An 11,405-nucleotide genomic window follows, 5' to 3' on the forward strand; every position below is an offset into this window, starting at 1 on the left:
TCCCACCGGTTTTTCCTTTTTTTTTTTTTTTTTGTCACCGATCGTACAAGGAGGGGGATCACATTTGCCCGGATCGCGGAAGTTCCGGCGCAAATTACCGAAACCGAATCTCCTCCGCTCGACGAACGGAAGCGAGGAGCTCGCTCTTAAATGTTCCGAGTGCAACTTGTGCATTAAATTACGAGGGTCGCCTCGCAATCCGCTCTTCAAAATTACCCTACTTCCCACAACCTGTAACGCGCTCGATCGCGCGTTTCCAAGGGAGACAACGCGTGAAAGAAAAAGTTGTCGGAAAAAACACCCTCTTAGGTTTGCCAGTTCGTGTGAACCAGGCGAGAAAATTATGTCTCTCTCCACTCTTGACTCTTAATTTACTTGGCTTTCGACGATCCTTCTTGACTTATAGGGCTCGACGATTAATAACTACTAAGATGAATGATATAAACGTGCTAAAATATACAAACCTCAAACTATACAATTGCAACAAAAAGAAATGTTACAAACTACTTTCAAAGATTTTACTTATTTTAAAAGAAAATTAAAAATAAGTAGTTTATATAAAAAGATTGCCATTGTTATTTACTGACAGATATAAGAAATATATCTCATGTTTGCCTGTATAAATTTCTTTCTAAAAAAATGTGGGGAAGTTCAATGAACTGTAATCAGCATATTTGTAATTCTAAAATTACGGGACGCTCGATAAGTTGGACCGAACGAGTCGAATCTCCCGAATGAGGGGCCATGTGCGCGTTTGTGTCTCGAGAATGGCCGAAGAGATCTAGTGGAGGGTACGGGATCTTCGAAGTCTGCTGTTTCTCAAGGAGACGCTATCTCATCGGGCGGGTTTTGCTCTCCAAAAGCCTCCGGGAATTACGAGGATAAAAATGTTTTTAGCATACACTGCGCGCACTGACACTATGACAAATCGCTTTCTATGAGAGAATGACTTCATCATCCTGAAAAAAAAAAAAAAAAAATTCATCGAAATTTAAAACGTGCTGTAAAATGAGATTGCCTCGAGAATGGTAAATTTGTGATATTTTAAAAAGTAGTCTCACACACATTTCCAAGAAAAAGAATTATTTTTGATTATAAATCAATTTTTATCGTGCACGAAATTTCCCCTTTTTCTCTTTTGAAAGTTACCTTCGTCGCAAAGCTATTCGCGTTGGCGTAATCTTATCCCGTCTCATGGTACACTTTTATGCGACTCGTATCGCTTATGAATTCTTACATGATTCGTACTTTATTCCCCCTTCAATCTGACACGCGTACGCATTCGGTACTTTCTATTATCTGAATCTATTTTTACGATGACTCCTCCTTTGAAAGTAGTTCCTTTCACGCCCGCTCGCTCCATAGACGACGCTAAGCCGATCGACGATCCCCGAAACAGGATTTTTTTGTCGCGCGTTGTAAGATCTTAAGAATTTCACGCGAGTCACGTTTTGGACGGGAGATCGTCGTGGAGGCGTAGAGCCGTGACTCGAGATTTTTCAGCCACGATGGAAGCAGAGACGCGAAATGTTTATATGCAGGATGCTTTGGTATTGATATATCGGTAGAATAAGTGATCCTAAGATTTTTTTTCCCCATGATGCGCAAGAATATATCATTTTTCGTGTGACAACTTTGTTTTTTGGAATTTTATTTAAAATATTCAGAAAATAATGAGAAAAAATATTAGATCTTTAGAAAAAAAAAAAATATATTATATATAAGTAATTGTATATTGAAATGTATACGCATGATCTCTGGAGACAAACAAGACGTTCCCATCTTTTAATTGACTTGTCGAAAAGAATTAAATTGGTTTGGTACAACGTAGAAAATATTGTAGAATCCCCCGTTAGCGTTATCGACTACATCTCTATAAGCATGCGATCCATTTAAAGTAGATACATCTCCCGAACATGAATCTTCTAATAAAGTTACTTTCGTTAATTGAGCAAGTCACCATACGATCGTACGTTCTAAACAAAATACTCCCGTCTTAAATCAATCATAAATAAAATAATTCAAAATTATTTTCTAGAACAGAAAGTAAAACGCATACAAAATGAGAATCTCAATTCGTCGAAAAGTAGCGATGTTAATGAACGGCGTTTCTACAAAGATCAAGATTGTGTCAAGTGAAGTGCGTCTTTTGAAAAGAGAACATTATCGACGCAAATACCGGTATCAGTGACACGACACGCTGCGAGAACGACAACGGTTATATACCCACGCACGATCGCGCTTAGAAACACAGGTTTTAAGACCGCGGCAGGGTGTACAGCTGTTGCGCGCGCGGCAGCTGACAGAAGAAAGGGGTTAAGGACCCCGGGTATATCCGTGAAAGAGGAGAGAAGAGCCGAAACACGCGGACGAAGGGTCCCTGGATGGAGAAGGACCGTCGCGAGGAAGAGCGAGGAGATGGCTCGGCTACGCGGGACCATTCACGATCTCTACGCAACCCTACGAAAAGGGTCTCTCTCTCGTCTAGCTCTCCTGGTCCCCGGGCCCTTCGCGATTTCTGGATTTCCGCGTCTTTAGTAACCCGAGAATCGAAAACAGTTGGGCAGGTAGCAGCGTCGTGGAAGGAAGGACGAGAGCGGGCGAACCAACGGGCGAAAAGGAAGGGATATATCGTACCCTTCCAGCGAGAACCCTTTCAGAAGCGACGCGCAACCCCTTGAATGGCGAGCGATCTCTGCGATTACAACCAGAAAAAAAAAAAAAGGAAAATTGTGCGAGATGACATCTCGTGCTCTCCCCCCTTTTTTATTCCCCACCCTCCGCTCGCTTATTCTTCTTTCTTCCTCCCGCGATGCCAACTTCTTCCAGAATGACGGAACCTCTCGTCGTTACCTGACTATCAAAAACTACCAGCTGTATTTTCTCTAGAGATTTTCGGATTGCGTCACAGTTACCCGTCTTTCTCTCCTTCGCGGCTGACGTGATTTTTCTCCTTCTTTAGCTAACTTCGTCTCTCTCTCTCTATCTCTGTTTCTCTTTCTTCCGCTTTCGTGCCTTTGAGCTCTATCTCGGGTCAGAGTCTGGTTTACGAGCTCGCAGCTTTTGATCGAGTTTGACGCTAGATCTTGATACTGTCTGCGAGCAGACGTTGATCCTGCATCGATGTCGGTTTTGCGTTGGTATTGTCGATCAAATTTATATCGACGACAAAGAATCCCGAGGATTGCGACAATTGTCCAAATCGTACCCTTCCAGCGAGAACCCTTTCAGAAGCGACGCGCAACCCCTTGAATGGCGAGCGATCTCTGCGATTACAACCAGAAAAAAAAAAAAAAGGAAAATTGTGCGAGATGACATCTCGTGCTCTCCCCCCTTTTTTATTCCCCACCCTCCGCTCGCTTATTCTTCTTTCTTCCTCCCGCGATGCCAACTTCTTCCAGAATGACGGAACCTCTCGTCGTTACCTGACTATCAAAAACTACCAGCTGTATTTTCTCTAGAGATTTTCGGATTGCGTCACAGTTACCCGTCTTTCTCTCCTTCGCGGCTGACGTGATTTTTCTCCTTCTTTAGCTAACTTCGTCTCTCTCTCTCTATCTCTGTTTCTCTTTCTTCCGCTTTCGTGCCTTTGAGCTCTATCTCGGGTCAGAGTCTGGTTTACGAGCTCGCAGCTTTTGATCGAGTTTGACGCTAGATCTTGATACTGTCTGCGAGCAGACGTTGATCCTGCATCGATGTCGGTTTTGCGTTGGTATTGTCGATCAAATTTATATCGACGACAAAGAATCCCGAGGATTGCGACAATTGTCCAAATGCTGTTTCATGCATTTGCGCAAGATTTTCCAATATTATTTTAATAATAATGATATTAAAAATCATTTATTTTTAAATATTCACAAAACAATGAATGTCGTATACAAAAAATATTTTGATAATAATTATTATATAATATATAATATATTATAGAAAACTTTGCGAATCATAAAAATAACGAATATTTTGCCATTTTATTGTATTGTCCGCTATTTATTCCGATCCTTTTTGCCGCAAGAGAGACAACGGATAGACCTTTTAGCGCGATAGAATACTCTCCTTTATTTAAATCCTACCACTTTATTTGACCCCTTGATGCTTCGTAAAAAAACGCTAGAAAAGTTGAAAGTCCCGTACCTTTTTCCCAGGACTCAGGTATATCCCGCGGTTCTAGGTAGACACCCGGTAGGATACCCGGGGTTCCCCGCTTAAATCCAGGATCTTGTCTCTCTATTTGAATAAGATTCATCCTGTTTATCATTTTCTACGATTTCACCCCTCTGCGCCGCGGTAAAGGCCTCACCCTTTCGCCCGCGACGCACGTTGTCTCGAATATATACGCGCATTATACGTAAAAATCTTTTCCCAAGGGGTGAAATAATCACCCCTTCACGTACTTTTACCCCTTCAGTCGTCAGTTTCAGACGTCAAATTAAAATTTTGTACGGACCGGTTGGATGAAAATTTGATTTTCACCTGGTACCCGTTCTCCCTCTGGGCCCCCTTTTTCCCGTACCAACTCTTTCTTACCATTGTTCGTGGCCACGTTTATCCCTTGCTTTCCAACCGCGCAATACATTTCCGTTAATATTACATAATTCCTTGATTCATAACAGTATCGATTAAAGAAAAAATGGGAAAAATAGTTAAAACTAATAAATATATTGTATATTACATATTCGAATTATGTTGGCGCTCTTGCGAATTTTTATTTCACTTCTAAAAATTCTTAATAGTTTTCCAGAAGTGTCGAAATATCTTGATGAATCGTCGCTCGAACACCCCGTCGTTTCCACGTTCTCATCAATTCCACGGCAAAAAAAAATCGTTGATTAAAGCCCGAGAAAAAAGATTCGTCGTAGCGAGGGTCTCGCGACCTTTTTCGTAAAAAAAAGGCCCGATCTCTCCTCTCGGAAGCGGAATGATCGCGTCTCGGGCCCCTGCGCGCACGAGATGACAAATGGATTTCTGGACTCGATCGCATCCACTCGAAACCAATTCGACCGACGCTGCTCTCGCCGTTTCCTTGAGCGTCGCCGAATTTGATCGATGGAGAGGCGCGATCATGCGTGGAAAATTCGCACCGCGCGGTCCGCGCGTCGCGCCATTCGGATTTTCACGGGATATTCGTCGTTACGTATCACGGCTCACGTTCGCAGAGCTTGACGATTGCGACGAGAGAGATCGACGGGACGAGAGAAAACGCGCGAGTCCTGTTACCTCTTTTTTTTTTTCTTTCTCCCTCCTATCTCGCTTACTCCGTACGCCGAATCGGACGGACTATTTATTTTCGGTGTGTCAAAACGAGTGACTGATGACGCCACGATGCTAATTTCACCATGTGGGAACTGATCGTTACCGGATCTCATCGCCGCGGAATAATAATAAAAACCGCGTGCGAATAACAGAGTCGACCGCCAGGACGCGGAATTGGAAAAAGTCGGAGCAACGATGCGCGTCTGATTTTTTGGGACGAGAAATAACGGGTTGTCAAACGTTTCAACAATGTTGATTTACGAATAGCATCAGTATTCGACTTTACGTTACATGTCAAAGTAGAATGAAATAATCAAGTATAATTTTGACACATTGTTTTTGTCCATCAAACTTGATTTATAAGATCACGGTATCAAAATTTTAAAAAAGGTTCGAAAATTACCAATAAAAAAAAATTACTGTAATTTATATGAACCATTTTTGCGCTTCAAAAGTTTGCAAATTTATGACAATTATATTTTTTACGGTTTATTTATTTATGTTGCGTGTAACAGAATCGACCGCGGAATTGGAAGAAATCGGAGCAACAATGCGCGTCCGATTTCTTGGAACGAGGGATAACGGGTTGTCAAACGTTTCAACAATGTTGATCTACGAATAGCATCAGTATTCGACTTTACGTTACATGTCAAAGTAGAATGAAACAAACAAGTATAATTTTGACACATTGCTTTTGTCCATCAAGCTTGATTTATAAGATCACGGTATCAAAATTTTAAAAAAGATTCAAAAATAAACACTAAAAAAAAAAATTACTCTAATTTATATGAATCGTTTTTACGCTTCAAGAGTTTGCAAATTTATGACAATTATATTTTTTACGATTTATTTATTTATGTTGCGTGATTGCATGCGTTTTGGAAGAAAGGGAAAAACGATCGGTTATTCGGTGAACAATGAAATAATCATTATTCCCATAGAATGCCGTCTATACGTAAAAGTACCGGTTCCTTCTTCCTTCGTCCAATAGTGCGCAAAGAGAGAAATAAAAGCGAGACAAAAGGAAGAACGCGTGTGCCGGCGAAACCTCAAAATCAAATATTGATTCTCGGTTATGCTCGCGTAGAGCGTCACGCGATGCCGGGCCGCCTTTATTAAGTGATTACTCTCATTAGCTTGCACGCGATGCGCTTGGTGGCGGTTATTACAAGCCAATGGGACACAAAATGGCTACTCTGGTTCCTCCTTCCGATACAAAACAGTTTGTCTTCTTGTTAATTGCAAATAATCGTTGAATATAAATATTAAAATAAAAAAGTAAAAATAAAAAAATATTTATTTTTTGTATCAAACGGTACACGTGCCCCTGTCATCAATATCGGGTACAACCGCGTTGCATGTCATCTTTTTATAATTCCCATTCGTGCTTCTCGCGTCGCTGCATCCTATGCAAAATGAATCCCTCAGATGGCACGACAAAAATTGTGTGCAACGAACAAAGGGGAATGCTACATGTCGTTACAAGGGTGTCGATACCGAACGCGACATCGTTCAAACACGCCGTCATTAATATTATTATCGATTAGAAGTCAACGCCTTATGGATCTGAATTTATATCGAATTTAAATAACGCCAACCACGGCACGACGTAGAATGAATTGCCTCTCTTTGACCCGCAAATGTAACATGACTCCGGCCACGAAGGGACAACGAATGTTTACGTCAAATTTAAACAGCGATAAAATATTTGATCCACGAATCGACAGATAGGACGAAGAAACACATCAGAAATGCGATCTCTGTGATAAGACATTAAACACGGCCGCTTCTATTCTAAATAATCTTAAATCTTAAATATTAAATCATTATCTCGTAAAAGTTTTGTGTTGTAAAAAATTTATTCTGTGTATATAAAATGTGATACCATCAGTGATAACTAGAAAATATGTTTAATTCTTTTACTAATATATCATTTGACTTTTAAGATACTATTTTATTATTTGATATGATTAATGCAATGAATTATTTCACCGGCTATTTTTAAATAAAAGGAAGAATTTACGTTTTTCGAGATTTTTCTGCTAAACGTTAACGAAGAGAGGAAAAGCGACGTGTCGAATTCCAAGAGTTCATTGATCGACTCGCAGATCGACCGGACGGTTGGTTAGCACCAATATTCACAATCGGCTTTTTGCGTCGCGGTTTTCACCAACGCTCTCCTACTCCCCTCTTTCCTTCCTCATGCGCCCTTTCGATCGGCCGACGAGCGCGGCTCGTCCATTTGCTCGTCATGGTTCGAATTCTTCCCGGCCGACCGACCGGACGACGAACCAGCCATTTGGAATTCGATCAGAAATACTTAAGGTGGCGTCTGCTGCTTTCCCTCTACCCCGACTCACCATCCACCCTCCCTCGGTCTTTGCGGCCTCGAGCACACTTCTCCCAAGGCTCCGTAAGTCACCGATCGGTCCCCACCGACGGGTTAAGCGCCGCTCGACATCGGGTGGACGAGCTTTCAGCCTGCCACCACCGGCCCGTCGTCGCGATGATCCCGAAGAGAGACTCCCGAAAGAATTTAAATTAGTCCCGGCGCGCGTATATCGAACTAAAATTAATTGATTTATGGGTGCCAGATCGCGACTGAGGTCCGCCGCGAAAGCAGACGCGCATCGCTATTGGTTCCATTTATCCGACATGGTCAATACGGTTAAGGCAAAATATAAATGATTTCTCGTTTCCTCTGAAGATTCATTTAATTTTCATTTAAAGCGACGACATACGTCACGCTCGTTGTTCACGTACATGATAAATCATTTTTAAATACAAGAACCTGTCGAGAAAAATTAAATAAATTTGTTTATTAAGCTAGAATTGATTTACAATTAATTGTTATGCAATGTAGTTCTATCTCATGAGTTACAGTGTAATTAAAAAGCGCAGAACGTTAACTCTCATTTATTTATTGCGTGCACATATATATTCACATCGAATGGAACCGCCTACTTTAAGAGCCTTGACATTGAATATTCTTAGGATATATGCATGGCAGGTGATCATTATGTATAATCATCGCGTAATGATTGATCGTTTCCACCGCGATCAGGAATATTCTTGCTGCTTTGAGCGATCGAGTCATATACGTAGACCGGATATACCTACAACGCGAGACCATTTGAGCAAATGTTACTTAGCACCCAAATGGTTGCGGCCATTTTTGTTTGGCTTATTGAATACTAATCTTTTTTTTTTAACAAAAAGAGTCTTTAAACTTTCGATACAAAGAGGCGATGCCTCATCGGTAGCTTACGCACGCATATACATAAACCTTTGAAATGCCGCATCGGATCTTTAATCTCGATATGAAATTCTATTCGACAAACTGGCCGGAGGGGAAGAGAGAGAGAGAGAGGGACGCATACTTTCATATCTTACATTCTTTGCATTATAGCCAAGAGATGCGTAAAAAGATCAGAGACGCCATCTAGTAAGTTGTCAATTAATAGTTCTGTAACCACTGTTGGAATGGATCTACAAGTGTTTATGAATGATTCCATTCAAAGATTTCAGACTACCAACATCTGGTATAGTTCCCTCTGAGAACTCTTTTACCATCTCGTGTAGAGTCCCATGTTAACGACACGCGCTACAGAAATAACTTACAACGCCACAATTCATGGGAATAAAGATTCTACTATTATAATAAAATTTACTACAAATGCTTTTTATATATATTAAAATATGTAATATAAAAAAGATCGGCCGACGAGCGCGGCTCGTCCATTTGCTCGTCATGGTTCGAATTCTTCCCGGCCGACCGACCGGACGACGAACCAGCCATTTGGAATTCGATCAGAAATACTTAAGGTGGCGTCTGCTGCTTTCCCTCTACCCCGACTCACCATCCACCCTCCCTCGGTCTTTGCGGCCTCGAGCACACTTCTCCCAAGGCTCCGTAAGTCACCGATCGGTCCCCACCGACGGGTTAAGCGCCGCTCGACATCGGGTGGACGAGCTTTCAGCCTGCCACCACCGGCCCGTCGTCGCGATGATCCCGAAGAGAGACTCCCGAAAGAATTTAAATTAGTCCCGGCGCGCGTATATCGAACTAAAATTAATTGATTTATGGGTGCCAGATCGCGACTGAGGTCCGCCGCGAAAGCAGACGCGCATCGCTATTGGTTCCATTTATCCGACATGGTCAATACGGTTAAGGCAAAATATAAATGATTTCTCGTTTCCTCTGAAGATTCATTTAATTTTCATTTAAAGCGACGACATACGTCACGCTCGTTATTCACGCGTACATGATAAATCATTTTTAAATACAAGAACCTGTCGAGAAAAATTAAATAAATTTGTTTATTAAGCTAGAATTGATTTACAATTAATTGTTATGCAATGTAGTTCTATCTCATGAGTTACAGTGTAATTAAAAAGCGCAGAACGTTAACTCTCATTTATTTATTGCGTGCACATATATATTCACATCGAATGGAACCGCCTACTTTAAGAGCCTTGACATTGAATATTCTTAGGATATATGCATGGCAGGTGATCATTATGTATAATCATCGCGTAATGATTGATCGTTTCCACCGCGATCAGGAATATTCTTGCTGCTTTGAGCGATCGAGTCATATACGTAGACCGGATATACCTACAACGCGAGACCATTTGAGCAAATGTTACTTAGCACCCAAATGGTTGCGGCCATTTTTGTTTGGCTTATTGAATACTAATCTTTTTTTTTTAACAAAAAGAGTCTTTAAACTTTCGATACAAAGAGGCGATGCCTCATCGGTAGCTTACGCACGCATATACATAAACCTTTGAAATGCCGCATCGGATCTTTAATCTCGATATGAAATTCTATTCGACAAACTGGCCGGAGGGGAAGAGAGAAAGAGAGAGAGGGACGCATACTTTCATATCTTACATTCTTTGCATTATAGCCAAGAGATGCGTAAAAAGATCAGAGACGCCATCTAGTAAGTTGTCAATTAATAGTTCTGTAACCACTGTTGGAATGGATCTACAAGTGTTTATGAATGATTCCATTCAAAGATTTCAGACTACCAACATCTGGTATAGTTCCCTCTGAGAACTCTTTTACCATCTCGTGTAGAGTCCCATGTTAACGACACGCGCTACAGAAATAACTTACAACGCCACAATTCATGGGAATAAAGATTCTACTATTATAATAAAATTTACTACAAATGCTTTTTATATATATTAAAATATGTAATATAAAAAAATATAAAAAAGAAAAATGCAGCTTAAATTACATATTTTAATATTTTATATTTTATAAGGGAAGATTACAGCTGTAAATAACATAAAAAAAATAATCAGTCTTTTAGTTTATCTGAATCAGATCATGATAGTGTCATTTATTACATCTACGATGATTACGTTTGCTATTAAAATAAATTAATAAGAAATTAATATAGATGCAGCAATTTTGATTTCATTAATTTTATTTTTAAGTATTGTAATAATTAAGTATTGTAATTTATTTTTATTACAACGATCTGTCAAGCTACTTTATTGCACACCTTGAAGACGTCAAGTAAGAATGATTGCCTTATTTCGTCTAGTTGTCCGGAAATTTTCACGACGGAAAGAGGCAGTATATAACGGGAGTTATATAAAGTAGCGCAATACATTGTTGTTGTTTCAGCGACATATATCCAGTGAATCGTGAGATGAGAGCAAACGTTCGCGGTTATAGTCCTGGGGGAAACAGCAACAGTAGCTCTGTTACAAGCAACTTTGTCGAAAGAATCCAACACGTACTTTTAGCACCGTAATTACAGTCGACGCGATTCATACAGCGGTTTCGAGATTCCCGGGGGAAAGTTTGCCCCCGGTGCGGTGAGGCGAGAATAAGAAGCAACGGCGGCCCTTGAACAAACGAGACGGCTCACAACCGCTGAGAGGTCAAAGAGTACATCTGCTCTCTCGCCAAGAGTTGTACAAAGACGTAAAAAGAAGAAAAAAAAAACAACAACAACAATGGTCCTGCGTCGATCTCTTTGCTAGTTTCTTTGAGAGGCAGGTCAAGGATCTTCTCGAGGATCTCTCCTTCGACAATCAGGAAGTCGTCAAAAGTTCGTCGGACGTAAAATACACATAGAGAGGAGAATGGACAGAAAAAAATCTCAACAAAAATAGTGAATCTTTAACCTCAT

Source organism: Formica exsecta, unplaced genomic scaffold, assembly GCF_003651465.1.
Source record: "Formica exsecta isolate Colony F162 unplaced genomic scaffold, ASM365146v1 scaffold139, whole genome shotgun sequence".
Lineage (NCBI taxonomy): Eukaryota > Metazoa > Arthropoda > Insecta > Hymenoptera > Formicidae > Formica > Formica exsecta.